Source organism: Hypomesus transpacificus, unplaced genomic scaffold, assembly GCF_021917145.1.
Source record: "Hypomesus transpacificus isolate Combined female unplaced genomic scaffold, fHypTra1 scaffold_111, whole genome shotgun sequence".
Taxonomy (NCBI): domain Eukaryota; kingdom Metazoa; phylum Chordata; class Actinopteri; order Osmeriformes; family Osmeridae; genus Hypomesus; species Hypomesus transpacificus.
The window spans coordinates 369,648-389,686 of record NW_025813699.1 but is presented as its reverse complement, the minus strand read 5'-3'; positions in this window follow the sequence as shown (position 1 = coordinate 389,686).

Here is a 20,039-nt window from a genome sequence, read left to right as displayed (position 1 = left end):
TTTCCTAAAGGAATAGCCTATTAGGGAAAAAAAAGAGGACCAAGTAGAAAAAACACGGCCAGGGAGCCACAGTTCTCCAACCGTAGCAGTTTCTTCGGCTAGCCTACAGTAGCCAACCGCAAAAACAAAACACTCTCGGAAACAAAACTTTTGCTATAAGCAAAATAACAAATATTTTCTCAATCAATACTACATTCACAAAACAATAACATATATTACAAACTAAATCAATATCTTTGCTTTCTCTTTCTTTTCAGTAAAATGTAATCTCGCTATCTTTCTCGTCTCTCTTCCAATTCAGTCATCCTCCCCTTCTCTGCGAGAGAGCGCGAGAGCCCCAATTTTCCCGCCTGTAACCCCCCCAAAAAATACATTCACCCACAGCAATACTTCATCACAACATAAAATAATTTCTGAGCCACAGAATGAAACTGCCGGATTACCAGCCGCAGCTATCTGTACTGTGGCGAACCTGGACATTTCATCTCTACATGTCCGTTAAAATTACAGGCCCACCAGTAGCCAAAGTTATACTGGTGGGTCACGTACAGACACCATGGTTTCCCTCTGTCCGTGCTCCTCTTCACGCCCTGTTATCCTGGAGGTCCCAATCCCATTCCGGCAAAGTGGTCATCGACTTGGGGGCTGACGAAAGTTTTATCCACCGGGATCTGGTCGGGCTTCTTGGGATCCCCACGCACCCTCTCTCTACGCTTGTGGTGGCCAGGGCGCTGGATGGGCGCTCCATCAGCCGCATCACCCAGATCACTGTTCCGGTGGAGCTACGAGTCTCTGGCAACCACTGTGAGTACCTCCAGTTGCTCCCAGTGTTTTCTCCTGACGTGCCTGTTGTTTTTGGCTTGTCATGGTCGTAACGCTCCGGAGGGGGCAAGCGGGGTTCTCTGGAGGCCGGGGCAGTCGGGTGGGCAGGGGGGCTGGGATCAACAGGAGGAGAAACGGGGCTCGGTCCAGCAGTCAAAGCCTGGACTTGTTCTATCAGCCGGTTGAGTGCCTGGTCGTGACGATCAGACATGGCCTGAACTCCTCCCATTACCTCCCGGAGGAGTACTTCTTGTCTTCCGATGGTGGCTCCCTGGAGATGAACAGCATGGTGTAGCTGCTCTGTGTCTGCTGGTTCTGTCATGGCCAGTTCGTACTGTCACAGCTCACGCACAGAGGTAGACCCAGATGCAGACTCAAACACAGGTAGCTTCCAAGAACAAAAGGGTTTATTAAAGCAGAGTAGTCGTGGACAGGCAGGTGATCAGTGCACAGGCAGTAGTCGTGAACTGTCCAATCGAGGTCTAAGCATGGGAAATCTGAGTACAAGGCAGGAACAGAACAGGTAACAGGAACGCTCAGTAGAAACACACAAAACGAACTGGCACAGGACAAACATAACCCAACGCACTAAATACCCCACTAACGAGCAGACAAGACGAGAAAACACCTGGAGGGGGTGGGCCAACCCAAACAGGGGAACACACACACAGATGTGACAATTACTCTTTAGGACACAAGATATATTGCTAACGTTAAATACATTTTATGTGTCATTCTGTAAAATTGAGTGTTTCAATAGTTAGATGACAGGTGTGACAGGCATATCGATACAATATAGCAGTTAGCTAGCGCAACTGTTAGCCAGTCAGTTTCTCCAGTGTGTCACCGTTAGCTATCATCTGTCTTTACTAACGTTAGCTAACTGGCACCTCAAGACGTAAATAATTGTTCTTGTAATATTTAAAAGCTAATCTAAAGATAAGTTAAATATGTAATGACAGGTAACAGTATTTTACTTACCAGAAACAAGCAAAACTTGGCCTTGGTAATAGGCACCGTCATTCCCCCACAACACCCAGTACTTTGTGGTTTTATTAAAGTCAGTGATGTCGGCTGGGTCAAAATTTTTAATATGACAACTGGGAACAAAAGCCCGACAATTATCTTGTAAATATCTAACCAGTGCAAACATTGTAGTTAAATGTGAAGAGGCTGTAAACCGGCGATACTCTTCACAGCTGGCAACTGTCGCGCTTTACGACAGTTTGAAGTGACATGCACCCCTCTGGCGCCCCTTGTGTTGGTTCTGGCGTAGTAACTGAGGAGATGTAGCTCATTCATAAAATGGTAGTCTATGAAGGCCTACTCTGTATTACATTGATTCATATTCATGTATTTACCATTCAGTGTTTGCTATGGAATCAAGGAGACAATATAAAAGATATTTAAAGCCACAGAACTCTGCTTCAGTTCCTCGAAATTCGAAGTGGCAATGACAGGAACACTCAACAAAGGTAATAACACAAACCTAAAGAAAAATAGAAGAATGGTTCATATTTAGCTTGCATTTCCTTTTCTAAGTACAAGTATCTCTCCTCAACAGGATCAAGACCAAGACTCATGGCCTGATGAAGACCAGAGCCTTCTTGATGTTGCCTCTGAGGTAGGTTCTATGACTGATATGATTCCCTGACATGTTATCTATTTCTGTGTTAATCCTGTTTCAATCATCTCTTTAAATACGTAGGTTCTATGACTGATTGTTGACATCAGCTCACTATGCTTAAATATATTAAAGTATCTTTTTATTATAAAAAAACAAGACCAGCGGTAATTGTTTTCTTTGTTTCCATAGTAAAATACCTTTCAAATCAGACATGCTACCTCAAAATATTAATTTGATAACACTGACATGGGAGGTACTGATCTGAAATCTAAAAAAAATACATCAAGCTGTGTGAACTATATTTGTGTAGTAATATCTTTATGAATATAAAAAAGATAGGAAATCAATGCAATTATTAAGCAGTCATGTACTGTACTATCAAAATCTCTGTCATCATTTTTATCTAGGCCAATGTCAATGGTACTGGCAGTGACAGTGACGACTCAGTTGAGGATACTTTAACTCAAACAACAGGACAACAGGAAAAATCTGAATGCTGGAATGATCCATTTCACATCTTTGGAAGCCTACCAAATTTGAACAAACCATTGTGTGATTCTGTTCGTGTGACAAAAGCTGAAGCTCTCCTGCTGGTTCTGTCATTTGCCATGAGACATTGTCTTAGTGGAGTTGTGATTATTGACCTTTTGCAACTCATTAATGTGTTGTTTGGCATGGATGTGCTTGCAAGTTCCAAACATTTATTCCAGAGAGTGTTTGGGAAATCTTTAGACCTGGTTAAATTCTACTGCAGTTTTTGTAAATCTTATATTGGAACACAAAGTAGTGACTTGAGAGAGGTTGAATGCCCTCAGTGTCATAGTATATGTAAAACACAGGATCTTAAGCAAAACAATTATCAGGCCCTGGAGCAATCCTGAATGAGGAACATAACTTTTCTTACACATTCAACAGTGATGGCAGCCCAGTTTTCAACTCCTCTACATTTTCATTTTGGCCTATTCATGTGATGATAAATGAGCTACCAACAAAAGAGAGAGGGAATCACATGGCTCTGGCTTGTCTGTGGTTTGGAAAGGGGCATCCTAAAATGAGTAGTTTCCTCCATCATTTTGTTGAAGATGCTAAAACACTGGCAGAAAATTGAGTTAGGTGGCTGACTAAATCCAAACAGGTAGTCATTTTTAAACTAATAGATTTATGTTGTGTTGTTGATTCAGTGGCAAGACCTACCATGCAGAACACAACGCAATACAATTGTTACTTTGGGTGCAGTTGGTGCTATCATCCTGGGAAATTGGTAGCAGGGCAAGTTAAATACCCTGTTTCAGAATCACAGTACCCTGACAGAGCAGAAAAGGAAATGTTGAGGCACATGGAGAAGGCTCTTCAAGATGGGGTTAGTTATAAGGGTGTTAAAGGTCCATCTCCTCTTTTAAATGTGCCACTTTTCAACATAGTCTGGGGTTTTACACCAGACCACATGCACTGTACTCTCTTCTTGGTGTAACAAGACAAATCGCAGAGCTCTGGCTAACTTCAGTGGGAAGAGAATTTTACATTGGTGCCCCATGTCACTTACAATCAATAGACTCAAGACTGCATTCTATTCACCCACCTAGAAATATATCACGCTTACCCAGATCACTGAAAGAAAGGAAATTCTTCTGAGTGGCGTACCTGGTTACTGTTTTATTGTTTGCCCTGTCTGAATGGTATCCTGCCTTCAAAGTACATAAAACACTTAGCCAAATTAGTTCAAGCCATTTACCTCTTCCTAAAGTCCAACATTTCCCCAAATGATATAAATGAAGCAGATGTTTTTTTACTTGTGTTTGTGTTTGGGGTTCAGGAGCTTTATAATAAGAAACAAGTGACTTCAAATGTGCACTTACTTCTCCACCTTGCTAAAAGTGTTAAACTGTGGGGGCCTCTTTGGGCCCATTCCGCATTTGTCTTTGAATCCGCAAATGGAGAGATTCTAAAACTTGTCAACGGAACAAGAGGTGTGGCAACTTAAATAGTTGACAAATTTGTACTACGAAATACAACATTCATGTCTTCTCAGATATACACAGTTCACCATGACATGTTGAAATTCTGTCTCAACTTAACTCCTTACACCCGATTACAAGTGGCTGAAGAGCATCACAGCACTACAGTTTTAGGAGAGGGTTATCCATACACACTCAACACTGAAGAGCCGGAGATATTTTAAAAGAGTGGTAGGGCAATATCAGCTGTGGTAGTGCATAACAGACTGGTCTACAAAGGTCAAAGGCTTGATGGCACCGGGTACAAAAGGTGCATCAAAACAAACAACACAGTTGTACAGTTGTCTGAAGGAAAATTTGGTGAAATAATCCAAATTTGCACATCTACACATTCAGAGGTTATGCTCCTTGTCAAACTTTTTAATGTTCATCATAACAAAGCCATTGCAAACACCCCCCACATAACATGCATCAGTCGTTCAGAACATAAATGTGTTGTGCTCCCTAATGACATTGTTGGAAAGTGTTTATTACTTGAGTTTAGTGACAAAATGTATATATGTACATTTCCTAATAATCATGAAAAGGATGAAAACTGATTGTTTCAAAATCCAAAACCCCAGTGTGTTCTCTACTTTGTCTTTAGACGATAAATTACCTACCCAATGTCCCTTCAATATCCAAATATTATAATTGTTGTGGAGACTATGTTCTCTGGTCAGTAATGCTTAGAAGCCACTGTGGTGCATCTGATTAAAATGCCGGAGATGATGTACAGCAGGGGTCGGCAAGTAACTTGGGCCACGGGCCAGTATTTTTCCTCGCCACTAGACGGCGGGCCAGAGTCTGGGTTACTGCCTATTTAGACGCTGCGATAGGTGCCCTTGCGATACGTGCACTCGCAACAACTAGGCCTACATGGAGAATGGGTAGGTCTACTACAAATAGCTAACGATAATAAACCATGTGCATGAGCCCATTGGTGGTCTGTTAACGAACTGTATCAACATGGTCGTCACTGTCATCCCAACGTGGTGGGTCGTCATCGTTGGTGCACATAAATACTGTCTCATCAAGTGAGAATAGGATTACTAGGACCTAGTCAAGGTTTTAATGTGAGGTGAAATCGGAACTTCACATTAATGCGAGCAAAAATTTAATTTTTTACCTGGCTTTTTCAGTTCCTCCTGGGATCTTATCCCTTCCATTTTTATTTTTTTTTCGCTTCAGCTTAATCTAGCTAACTCCCTCCACAACAATAAATTATGGTTTGTGTTTGAGAAACATGCGCGACAACTGAACTGCACTTTTTAATGCACGGTCTGATCATGCGCTTAATTAGATTAAAACATAATGTAGCCTATTAGCTTACTTTTCAGTCACACAGTAACTTAACAAACTTAAGGCATATCCTGTTATTCGGTGTGTGAAAAAAACAAAAAGAAAGCAGGCGATCTTCTGGCCCAATTTATAAGCGGGCAAAGCGGCCCACCGTGAATTCTCCCTATTCTCCCGATGGCCATTCCGGGCCTGAAACTATAAATTAATAAGCAATGTCGTGGGGGGTGCTATCGGGGTGCTTTGGTCTTTCTTGGGGGTGCTGAAGCACCTGCTAGCCCCTTCCTAGCGCTGCCATAGAGAGCGCTGCCCATGATTACTAACCATAACTGTGCTTTCACCTCAGGCGATCTGTCAGCCGTGAGGTGTAGCGATCATATGGTAGCGATGACATGGCGAAAAAATACTTCAGAAAAGTCAATAAGTGTATTCGACTTCATGCAGCGACGGCAGCGCCGACAGCCGGCTGCCTTGAAGCTGAGAATGCCATTGGTTACTTCAAGTCAACCGGGCTGCAGGCGACGCCGGCGCTGCATGAAGTCGACAACATCTAATGACACCATACCCAGTTTCCGGTTTCAAAATAAAAGTCGACGGGGAAAAAAACGTTATAAAAAATATATCATTGGAAATATTTTGACGGGCCAAATAAAATCGCTGGCGGGCCACAATTGGCCCGCGGGCCGCCTGTTGCCGACCCCTGATGTACAGATTCAAAGTTGTTTTTTTTATTGTAAAGTTGAGAGAAATGGTGTTGGTTATATTTGCCATATATTGCTAGTGAATACCTCACATCAATAATAGCCATATTATTATAACATTCTTGTAACAACGTTAATGCAGTGACACTACTATCTATACTGTCTGTTGTTCCACGTAGAAATATCAGCCGCTAAACAGCGCAAGTAAACATGTCGTTTGCTGGCTAACAACGATTACGTAGCCTTGCTACAGTAACCACCACTTCGGCATCAGAAAACACATTTAACTGCTACAATACCGTATCTAAAAAATACAGACTCATAATGACATAACTAGACATAACAAGAAGCATCAGAAATACTTACATGTATATGAACGCACACAATACAACATTATTTAATTCTCCTCAATAAACTAATGTCCGCACCAGAAACAAGGCAGTCCACTACTCCCGCCACTGGGTATCGTCAGCGCGAGCATCCCCAAAAACTGCACTCCGATTGGCTGTGCCCGTAGAGCCATAAGGGGTGCATGCACTAACGGCATGACCCAACTGCAGCGAAAGGGCTGTTCACGTGTACAGTCTGAGGGGGCAAAACCATCAGTCCTTCGCAACAATAATATATGGGTCCAGCCATACATTGATCCTCTCTATTTCTACCCTTTGAATGGAGTGGTTTATCTTTATATTATGTTTGTTTTTATTGTGTGTGGATGTAAAGTCCTTATGAAAAGTCTGTATTAAAGGTGCTACAGAAATAGTGTAATATTATAAAAAAATGGACCATTGTTAGAAAGCAGCACACTTAAGTTTTGTTAGCAAAACTAAAGATTTGTTAGCGAATATTAGCTAACGTTACCTAGAGCAATTTATGGTTGCAGACTTTGATGGTTTCTTTTTGTGATTTTCCTTAAGGTACACATCAGTGTCTTTAAAAAAAAGAACACACCGCAGGTGAGAAAATGCACGGTGTGCTGTACCGACCATTATTGTTCCCCAACCGTAGTGGTTGTGCCTAACCTTAACCTTGACCTTTGCTACGACTCCTGGCCTTAAACTAATCCTAACCTTAACTGTCGTTGTGTCGCCTAAACTCAACCAGGCCTCCCAGGCTTCAGCCGTAGAATGGATTTTTTGTTTGTAGTCTAGCAACAAAAAAAACACGTACACCAAAGTAGGAAGGAGAAATAGCGGACCAGACAAGCTTTTATTTTGAAAAGTAGAAGCATGAGACGGGAGGGCATGAGGCGGGAAGCTGCAGCCATACACTCTTGGATTCTACCCGCATTTGGCGGGTGAGCGGGTGCCAATGTCATGCCCTGGTCGCATAAAGTAGCCCACGTTACCTTGTTTTCCAACTTGTGACCACTTAAAATTATTCTGATTGGAAACTGAACCTAGTCAACCTTCAGCTAGCCTACTATACATTTTTCTTCCCATATTAGTAAGTGTTGACATTAGCAGCGACCAAATGAACTAAATATGGAACTCAAGAAACTCTGGGATGCACGCAAAGGTGTCTTACATGTATGTAGCTAACCATAAAACTTAATTGGCATGTTCTGTGATGTAATTACCCTGTAATTAACCCACCTGTGTCACTAATGCATTCGCCTCAGGCTCCTCCATGTTGAATGACTCCAGAGAACTTGGCGCCGCGCTAGAATCTTTTGCCCCATTATTGGATGGTCGGTGAGCAGCATTCTGATTGGCTACTCAACATGCAACGTGCTGATAGGACACCTTTTTTGACCCGATTTTGAGGGCAAAAGATTTGCGGGAGCAGAACACGATTAGCAGGAGCAGAAAAATGATTAGCAGGAGCAGAAAACAATTAGCAGGAGCAGAATTTTTTTTGCAGGAGCAGAAAACGATTTGCAGGAGCAGAAAAGTGTTTACACTCGCAGAACAAGATTTGCAGGAGCAGAACAAGATTTGCATCCGAAAAAAAGTGTAATTCGCAATAATACAACACTTTTTTACAGATGCAAAACCATTTCTGCTCCTGTAAATCGTTTTCTGCTCCTGCTAATCGTTTTCTGCTCCTGCTAATCATTTTCTCAGCTAAGAATCGTTGTCTGCGACTGCAAATTATTATTGACCCTAATTTGACTCCATATGAATGCAGCCAGTGGTGGATTAAGGTGATCAGGGGCCCCTAGGATGCTCTTTGTGTGAGCCCCCCCCTCTTAAATATTGTGCTTTACTAGAAATGGTCCACATGCAAATAAGGTGAACTGACATACACACACATTGAGACAGCCAACTCTACAGTGTTTTCTTTACATTCCTACAGTGCTAGAATCAGCCCTAACGCGTGAATTCTAAATATTTCCGACGTTTCCACCAGAGTGAGTTATCTTTGCAAAACGGAAGCTTGCTAGCTTTAGCAAAGAACGAGATATAACCCTTATATCTAACCCTTAGCAAAGAATACCAGATATAACCCTTTGCCTCCACAGCCTCAAAACAATTGCTGTGAACGGAATGTAACTATGAACAGCAAAGCAACAGAATACCCTGCATTCACAGTTCAACTGCAAGCTGGTAATCGCTTTTAGCTTTTTTAACCAAAAGGTCGGCTACAGCATCTGCCTCAGTGCAGAACACCTTGTTTTACTGAGGCAAAATCACAACATCAGTGATGGAAGAAGTATTCAGATCCTTAAAAGTACTAATACCACCAGAGGTGTCAAGTAACAAAGTACAAATACTTTAGTAGAAATTTTGGGTATCTATACTTTACTGAAGTAATTATTTTTCAGCCAACTTTCTACTTCTACTCCTTACATTTTCGCAATTATCTGTACTTTCTACTCCTTACATTTTAAAAATAGCCTTGTTACTCCCATTTCAGCTCGGCTTGTTTTCATTCCGGTGTTGGACCGAATTCTCACTCCCCCGCAGAATCCCACTCCCCAGTGCGTGAACGCGCACTGCCTTATTAGCGTATTGCTAGTTGTAGTTTGACGAACTGAGGCGATTTTTACAAGCCTAAATTCCCTGGGCTTAGACTTTGAGGAAACTGTCAGTAGGATATTTAATTCATGTTTCATCAAAATATAAGTTTATGTTGTAATGCACTTGAAAGCCGATTCTACTCTTAAAATCCGAATGATTGTCTCACGAAAATAGACGTAATTTGGAGCTGCACTTGAAAAACGATGTTGATGTCGATGTTGTGCTACACTGTCCTATTATCGGAATGAGGATAATATGTGAATTATGTTGTAGTTGCGACTGCTGTTATGTCACTGTCTGGTTAAAGCGAGCATCCTTCTTTATTTGTACAAATCACTTTTCACTTCAGATTTCTTGATTACGTTGTAATTGCTGTTATAGGCTACTTACTAAATGCACTATATGCCAATCGTAATATAATCGTCTGTTACATGAGTATAGCTACATTATTTTACAAGTGTATATAAAAGGCCCCTGCTCACAGGTCCCTCATACCAGAATTCAACTTATATTTCCCTCTCAGTAAACTACTTGCCACACAACTGTTTTGTGTTTACAATCATGTCCATTTTATAGATCCTGCTTCCCACAGCCTAGTAAGTAGGCCTATCGTCTAACTTGCAATGTACAGTGCTTGGTTATAGTACCTGATAAGACAAGCCTGGACCTTCCCTTTGTGAATGGCTAGTGAAAAACATCTAATAAATGATGACATTTTGATTGCTTCCAAACAAAAACCATAATGATATATTTAACAAAAGGTAGAAAAAAAGAAAGAAATTGTGATCATTTAAATAAGAGTTTTAACAAGTTTGAGGCTTGACCGTGACAACAGGTCAGGGATATACGGCAGGCAGCACAGACATATTCCTCTCAGTTGGATTTTAGCACAACAGTGATGGAACCTTCTAATGCAGCTGTCACAGCCAACCTGAGATTTTATTTGGGGAGGGAGGATTTTGGCAGGTATGAAAAACAGTGTCGCCAAAATCCTACTCCCCTTCTAACTTTTACATTTTGCAACTAGTATCAAAAGCTTTTTATGGCACACTTTACAGGGCATGAGGAGCCACCAAAATAATTTTGGGGTGTCAGATCTTAACGCCCCATTAGTCTTTAAAAGTAACTAAAGGGCAAGATTTGTTAATTAAACTAACCATTGGTATGAGTAAGCTTTGCACAGAAACTTTGGATGTTGTAGCATCGGCACTGTTTGATAGGCATAAACTTATTCTACAAAACGTTACGGACGTGACTTGGCATGGAACTCACTATGGGCAATTCCATGCAAAGGTCACCCTTACCATAGAAAAAAAAAAGTTGTGCCCACACAAATATAACTGTTGTTAAAATGTTCACTTAGGTCTATATTTTGTCGCATGTAAGCACTCTGATCTAATTGTATAGACAATTGCACTCTTTTACATAATATACAAGTTGTGCACTCATGCAAAAAAAACATTTGTCAAATGGCCGTTGTGTACCATTTAAAGAACGGGGTAAATGGACTCCAGTTTTCAATAAAATTTTACCATTTAGAACCAATAATGTCATATTTTATTATTATCAGAATCAGAAATCCCTTTCTGATTTCTGATTCTGATAATAATAACATATGACATTATTTTAAAAGTCAAAGGAACCGGGCATATTTACATCCCGCACTAGGTTCGATCGTGCCACCGCTCACATCCCAAGCGCCGCCACTACCAACTACGCCAACGAAAAGTTGTATAGATGCCGATGCGGGTGGCCTGTTACTTACATGACGAGTGAGTTTCACCGATACGCACCGGCTACATCTATTAACTACTTGTTATGTGCAGGTGTTGTCAGTGAACAGGCTGTAAAACTGTTGGTTAAGAGACTCGTGAAAAACTGATGCTAATTATCTGGGAAACATTTTCAAACAGCAGTCAAGTTGTCATTGTTTTTGTCAAGCAAGTTATGAATTTGTTGTAACATTAAAATGGGAGATCATGACTGCTCAAATAAGTGAAGCTCGAGCTCCAGCGGTTTGCTTTGTCGGTGAACACAACTTTCGGAAGACGTAGCAGAATCCCGAAAAATGACAGGATATGCTTTTTTTCCATTGGTTGTTGCGTTAAATCTTACCCAGATACAATGATGCTATTTTCCGATTGGCTATTGTATAGACCCTTTCTTTTTTTGATTGGCTGATAAGTGGCAGGCTCGACTAATAAACTCCAGGGGAGACGCCCTTGACTGCCGGTTCCATAGTGAGAGTGGGGCGGCCAGAGGAATTTTGGTTGGATGCTGCGGCATATTAAATATATTATTTTTAAAAAAAAATCGGCGTGAGAAATACAATGTGTGGCGGGAGGGCGTGACTAAAGACCGAAATGAGTGACTGTCACTCTCAATGCGTGACACTTGAGAGCCCTGCTTAAGCCTCTTGAGTCAGTGAGTTCCATGGCCAAGTCACGTCCGTAACGTTTTGTAGAATAAGTTTATGCCTATCAAACAGTGCCGATGCTACAACATCCAAAGTTTCTGTGCAAAGTATTTATACCAATGGTTAGTTTAATTAAAACCTCTTGCCCCTTTGTTACTTTTAAAAACTTTAATGATGTGTTATGCACGTGACGTTACGGACGCTACACAATGTAAATCTTCACAATACACTGTGCGCAACACAATGGAAATGTTCTCAAATGAAACGGCAAAGCTGCGAATCGTGTTTTTGGCTGTTATAACCCCTTTCACCGACATGTTTCAGTGAAACAGACATTCCAGTCATGATTATAGTCGGAATCATGGGTAACATGATATAGCCTAAACATATTTTAAACGATCGACATCTTCACCAGTGATACTGAAATTTCGAGTAGCCTGTTGCCGTAACTATCTTTGCCATAACCTCGATCCCCGCTCCATGTTTGTAATATTTACTTCCTACTAGAGAGGCAACTCGAAAGTGCTCGAGGGACTCGATTGGTTTAGGCATTTAAGTACGGTGGCCCTGAAGTGCAAATGACACCCCCTAATATGAGTACATCCCCCAAATGAAAATACTCCCCCCCAATACGAGTCAACTCCCCCCAAATCGGATGACTTGTTCACCTCCCCCCAATACAAAAACGCGCTCCCCCCCCAATACGAGTCAACTCCCCCCAAATCGGATGACTTGTTCACCTCCCCCCAATACAAAAACGCGCTCCCCCAAATGGAAAACGACATTACATTAACTCAAAAACACATTACATTAACTCTGAACGGAAAGGGTAGGTACTACACTTTAGCGCTGATTGGATGCAGTAGGCTAACTGACAAGAAATTGATTGACAGAAGTACAAAATGCAATAGCCTGACAGAGTTACGTGCACCAGAACATTTATTTGGGTATCGAAGCATGTAGCATAGGCTATGTATGCAAAAGCATAAATTGCAGTGTTAAACGTAAACATCGATAGCCAAACAACTAGTCCAAGTAACTCTGTCATTATCATGAACTTAATCGTTTTGATTGGAAGGAAAGAGGAAACATTAATGTTTACAATTCAGAGTCATTACACTACTCTTTATTTTAATCAGGGTAATTCCTATGAAATAATCTTAGATCTGCTGTTAACGTTTCACAATATGTAGCCTATGCGCACGCTAAAAACGCAGTTAAATGAAGCAGGACTTTTCAGAAGAAAAAACTAATAGTCCACTACAGAAGAATGAAATAACACAATGACAGAGTAACGTGGACCACATTTACATTTACATTTAGTCATTTAGCAGACGCTCTTATCCAGAGCGACTTACAGTAAGTACAGGGACATTCCCCCCGAGGCAAGTAGGGTGAAGTGCCTTGCCCAAGGACACAACGTCATGGTGTGGCCGGGAATCGAACTGGTGACCTTTAGATTACTAGCCCGACTCCCTCACCGCTCAGCCACCTGACTCCCCCAGGACCAGGATAGTTGTTTGGCTATCGATTTTTACATTTAACTCGAAATACTTTTGCCTAAGTAGCCTACTATTTGCTACATTCTTCTATAGCCAAACATATGTTCTGGTGCACGTAACTCTGCCAGGCTATTGCATTTTGTACTTCTGTCGATCAATTTCTTATTTCTTGTTAGTTAGCCTACTGCATCCAATCAGCGCTAAAGTGTAGTACCTACCCTTTCCGTTCAGAGTTAATGTAATGTGTTTTTCAGTTAATGTAATGTCATTTTCCATTTGGGGGGGCGCGTTTTTGTATTGGGGGGAGGTGAACAAATCATCCGATTTGGGGGGAGTTGACTCGTATTTTTGGGGGGAGAGCGTTTTTGTATTGGGGGGAGGTGAACAAGTCATCCGATTTGGGGGGAGTTGACTCTATTGGGGGGGAGCAGGTTTTTGTATTGGGGGGAGGTGAACAAGTCATCCGTTTTGGGGGGAGTTGACTCGTATTGGGGGGGAGTATTTTGATTTGGGGGATGTACTCATATTAGGGGGTGTGGGTTGCACTTCAGGGCCACCGTATTTAAGGCTCTGTAATTGGCTCGCGCTACCTGTCGGATCAAGCTGAGGTAGAGTTGACAGCTTCGATCAAAGATGTCTTAAAGGGGTCATTGACTGTGTTTTGGGGGTATTTCACAGTTTATTTGTGACTCAATGGTTTTAATTTCAGTGCTTAATTAATAGTTTAATGTTGAAAATCACTATTCATGTAGGCGTTTTATGTAATTTGCAGAAGACTGGTCCAGACGCGTCATATCCGAAATGCTGGTTTTCCAAAAAAGACAAATATAAAAAAAATACTTTTTTTGTGTTCATTACTCAAAATCATTTGTAAGACTGTGTGAGAGTATTCACAGCTAAAGATGATTGGTGACCATTCTGCAACAACTCCATCTAAAAAAGATAAGGGGTCCTTTTCTTGTACCCAGCGCAATTGACTTTGTACACTGACACAAGTATCATTCCTATTTTGCACTCAACGGAAAGCGGGCTTTTCCCTTCACAGACGCATGTCGGTAAATTTACATTTACTTTTACATTTATTCATTTAGCAGACGCTTTTATCCAAATCGACTTCCAAGAGAGAGCTTTACAAAGTGCATAGGTCACTGATAATACCTCACCAGGGAGGCGTCCAGGAGGCATCCTAATCAGATGCCCGAGCCACCTCAGCTGGCTCCTCTCGACGCGGAGGAGCAGCGGTTCTACTCTGAGCCCCTCCCGGATGACCGAGCTTCTCACCCTATCTCTAAGGGAGAGCCCGGACACCCTACGGAGAAAGCTCATTTCGGCCGCTTGTATTCGCGATCTCGTTCTTTCGGTCACTACCATAGTTCGTGACCATAGGTGAGGGTAGGAACGTAGATCGACTGGTAAATAGAGAGCCTCGCCTTTCGACTCAGCTCCTTCTTCACCACGACGGACCGATGCAGAGCCCGCATCACTGCGGACGCCGCACCGATCCGCCTGTCGACCTCGCGCTCCATTCTTCCCTCACTCGTGAACAAGACCCCGAGATACTTGAACTCCTCCGCTTGGTTCAGGATCTCCTCCCCGACCCGAAGATGGCACTCCACCCTTTTCCGGTCGATTACCATGGCCTCAGATTTGGAGGTGCTGATTCGCATCCCAGCCGCTTCACATTCGGTTGCGAACCGCTCCAGTGAGAGCTGAAGGTCACGGCCCGATGAAGCCAACAGGACCACATCATCCGCAAAAAGCAGCGACCCGATCCTGAGGTCACCAAACCGGACCCCCTCAACACCCCTGGCTGCGCCTAGAAATTCTGTCCATATAGGTAATGAACAGAATCGGTGACATAGGGCAGCCCTGGCGGAGTCCAACCCTCACCGGAAACAAGTTCGACTTACTACCGGCAATGCGGACCAAACTCTGGCACCGGTCGTACAGGGACCGGACAGCCCCGATCAGGAAATCCGGTACCCCGTACTCTCGGAGCACCCCCCACATGAGCCCCCCGAGGGACACGGTCGAACGCCTTTTCCAAATCCACAAAACATGTGTAGACTGGTTGGGCGAACTCCCATGTACCCTCCAGGACTCCGCGGAGGGTATAAAGCTGGTCCACTGTTCCACGGCCAGGACGAAAACCACATTGCTCCTCCTGAATCCGAGGTTCGACAATCCGACGGACCCTCCTCTCCAGGACCCCTGAATAGACTTTCCCAGGGAGGCTGAGGAGTGTGATCCCCCTAAAGTTGGAGCACACCCTCCGGTCCCCCTTTTTAAAGAGGGGAACCACCACCCCGGTCTGCCAGTCCAGAGGCACTGTCCCCGATGTCCACGCGATGTTGCAGAGTCGTGTCAACCAAGACAGCCCTACAACATCCAGAGCCTTAAGGAACTCCGGGCGGACCTCATCCACCCCAGGGGCCCTGCCACCGCGGAGCTTTTCAACCACCTCGGCGACCTCAGCCCCAGAGATAGAAGGGCCCCCCCCGATGTCCCCAGACTCTGCCTCCACGTCGGAAAGCGTGTTGGTGGAATTAAGGAGGTCTTCGAAGTATTCCTTCCACCGATCCAGGACGTCCCCCGTCGAGGTCAGCAGCGCACCATCCCCACCGTATACAGTGTTGACAGAGCACTGCTTCCCCCTCCTGAGCCGCCGGATGGTGGTCCAGAACCTTTTTGAAGCCGTTCGGAAGTCATTCTCCATGGCCTCGCCGAACTCCTCCCATGCCCGGGTTTTTGCCTCCGCGACCGCCAAAGCCGCGTTCCGCTTGGCCTGCCGGTACACATCAGCTGCCTCTGGAGTCCTACCAGCCAATAAAGTCCGATAGGCCTCCTTCTTCAGCTTGACGGCATCCCTCACCTCCGGAGTCCACCACCGGGTCCGAGGGTTACCGCCGCGACATGCACCGACCGCCCTGCGGCCGCAGCTCCGGTCAGCCGCTTCAACAATGGAGGCCCGGAACATGGCCCATTCGGACTCAATGTCCCCGGCCCCCCCCGAGACATGATCGAAGCTCTCCCGGAGGTGGGAGTTGAAGCTCCTTCTGACAGAGGGTTCCGCCAGACGTTCCCAGCAGACCCTCACATTACGTTTGGGCCTGCCAGGCCTGACCGGCGTCCTCCCCCACCATCGAAGCCAACTCACCACCAGGTGGTGATCAGTTGACAGCTCCGCCCCTCTCCTCACCCGAGTGTCCAAGACATGCGGCCCCAAGTCCGACGACACGACTACAAAGTCGATCATCGAACTGAGACCTCGGGTGTCCTGGTGCCAGGTGCACATATGGACACCCTTATGCTTGAACATGGTGTTCGTTATGGACAAACCGTGTCTAGCACAGAAGTCCAACAACAAAACACCACTCGGGTTCAGATCGGGGGGGCCGTTCCTCCCAATCACGCCCCTCCAGGTCTCACTGTCATTGCCCACATGAGCATTGAAGTCCCCCAGGAGGACGAGGGAATCCCCAGGAGGAGCGCTTTCCAGCACCCCCCCCAGAGACTCCAAAAAGGGTGGGTACTCTGAGCTGCCGTTTGGTGCATAAGCACAAACGACAGTGAGGACCCGTCCCCCCACCCGAAGGCGGAGGGAGGCTACCCTCTCGTCCACCGGGGTGAACCCCAATGTACAGGCGCCGAACCGAGGGGAAACCAGTATTCCCACCCCAGCTCGACGCCTCTCACCAAGGGCAACTCCAGAGTGGAAGAGAGTCCAGCCCCTCTCAAGGAGACTGGTTCCGGAGCCCACGCTGTGCGTCGAGGCGAGGCCGACTATATCTAGCCGGAAACTCTCTACCTCGCGCACCAGCTCAGGCTCCTTTCCCGCCAGCGAGGTGACGTTCCACGTCCCTAAAGCTAACTTTTGCAGCCGAGGATCGGACCGCCAAGGCCCCCGCCTTCGGCCGCCGCCCGTCTCACACTGCACCCGACCCCCATGACCCCTCCTGCGGATGGTGAGCCCACTGGAAGAGGGTCCCACGTTGTCTCTTCGGGCTGTGCCCGACCGGGCCCCATGGGAAAAGGCCCGGCCACCAGGCGCTCGCCATCGAGCCCCACCCCCGGGCCTGGCTCCAGGGGGGGGCCCCGGTGACCCGCTTCCGGGCAGGGGCAACTGAGAACCATTGTTGTATTTCTTCATGGTTGGTTTTTTGAGCCACTCTTTGTCTGGTCTTTCACCTGGAACCTGTTTGCCTTGGGTGACCCTACCAGGGGCATGAAGCCCCCGACAACATAGCTTCCAGGATCACTAGGACACGCAAACCCCTCCACCGCGTTAAGGTGGTGACTCAAGGAGGGGCGGTGACCATTCTGAACTTTTATAATAGTAATTTGACAACAACTCCATCTAAAAAAGATAAGGGGTCCTTTTCTTGTACCCAGCGCAATTGACTTTGTACACTGACACAAGTATCATTCCTATTTTGCACTCAACGGAAAGCGGGCTTTTCCCTTCACAGACGCATGTCGGTAAATTTACATTTACTTTTACATTTATTCATTTAGCAGACGCTTTTATCCAAATCGACTTCCAAGAGAGAGCTTTACAAAGTGCATAGGTCACTGATAATAACAACAAGATAGCCCCAAAGCATTGCAGGTAGCCAAAAACAGAAGTACACATTGTGAACAACCAAAAATAAGTGCTAAAAGGAAGAAACCATAAGAGCATGTAGTTAAGCAAATTACAATCACACAACATGAATCTCTAAGTGCAAGTGTACCTGTAGGAAAGCAATACAAATTGGATTAAATATAATACAACAGTTTAAATCAGCTACCACTAACCAACAAGAGCAACAGTCTAAGCAAGAGTCATTGTGATCCTTGAGGAAACTAGCGTTGGGTTCAACAAACCATTCCTAAGTACCGTTGTACTCCCGGAACAAGTGCGTCTTGAGCCTTCTCTTGAAGGTGGAGAGACAGTCTGTGTCTCTGATGGAGGTGGGGAGTTGATTCCACCACCGGGGGGTCCAGGCAGGCGAAGAGCTTGTGTTGGGACCGGGCGGTCTTGAGCGGTGGGACCACAAGGCGGTTGTCTGAAGAAGACCGTAGGTGGGAATGAACTTGCGCTCCCAGGGCAGTTCAGCGAAAAAAGGGGGCGTGTTCCGGCGCAAACGTTCCTTGGTGTTATTTTGCAGTTTGCAAAAAACAATTCCGCCACAGACCAGGAAAAAGTTAGTCTAAAGTCAATGGCGCGTTATTCAGATGCTATTTTAAGGGTGCATGCTTGGCCCGTGCGCACTACTGGCGAGGCCAGGCTCCTTTTCCTGCAAGCTACGTTACATTTCTTCCATGTCAATGATTTAAAAGAGTTTCATGAGTCTCTGTATGTGAACTTGATTTGTAACAATTGTGGCAAATTCCGTTATAAATAGCAATCCTCAAGATAACAAGCGCGCCTGCTCTTAAAGGGAATGTGAGATGTTGCTTTGATTGGTTTATTGCACGTTACACCCAAACCACACCTATGAGTAATGTAGCTACTTCAGACCAACCCATTTTTGATTTGCGCCAGGCGCAGAGTCATTTATCCCGCCGGTATAATAGCAACAGCGCCGGAGTCCCGCCCACAAAGTCACTTGCCTTTCACTTTTTGATACTTACGTTTCAGATTGTTAAAATAAGGCCCAAAATGCCATTATCAATGCTATTTTGGTGGCCATCTTGAAAATCTCCAGTGACATTTCAGATGTTTTTTTTTATGTTAAAACTAGTGCTGTCAAACGATTAAAATATTTAATCGCGATTAATCGCATTAATGCCATAGTTAACTCGCGATTAATCACAATTAATCGCACATTTCTATTTCTATCTATTCTAAATGTCCCTTGATTTCTCTTTGTCCCATTCTTTTTTCAAATTTTAATGCTCTTATCAACATGGAAAAGTGGTTCGGATTGCTTCGTGCAAATATTTTTTGTTATTGAAAACAACATTGCAATCGCCTGGCTTTGACGAGGGGGCGGAGAATTTGCATCATCTGTGTGCTTGGCCATCAAGTGGTATTTCAGACTGGACGTGCTGCAATGATAGCTCATTTTACAACGACAAAACACACAGATCACTTTGGTCTTGTCAATGGAACCATTTGGCAACTTTTTAAAAGTAAACTTTCCATTCAGAATCTTATTGGCATCCATTTCGGCGTCTCGCGCTCGCCATCCACTCAAAACATAAAGTTAACCTACTACCAGAGAATGTCTCATATCCGTAAACGGGCTCTGCTACTACGCTTTAGCCGGATCGCAAGCCAAACAAGTGTGTGGCGTGCCTGTTTTTTGTTTCCGGTCTAGCTAGATCCGGTGTGGTGTTGTGGTTTTTCTAACTTCGGTAGTTGTTGCAACAGCATGTGAAAAAAAACTACAAAGTTTGCTAGGCCAAAAATAGCGTTAATCGCGCGATAAAAAAATTGACGCCGTTAATTTGGGTTTGCGTTATTGCCGTTAATAACGCGTTAAACTGACAGCACTAGTTAAAACTAATTCACAAGTTATTTTAGATGTTGAGAAAAGCGCTGTGAAAGTTTGATTCTTGATTTCCCAACAGATTCTGTGTGTATTTCAGACACTCCACATCCATAACAGAATAATGTCACATCCATAAAGCAGGTTTTTCCTCATAAAATTCTGCATAAAAGACTACATGTTTTAATAATTGCTATTTTTATGTTCACCTAAGACTCCATGATCATGTCAATATCAAA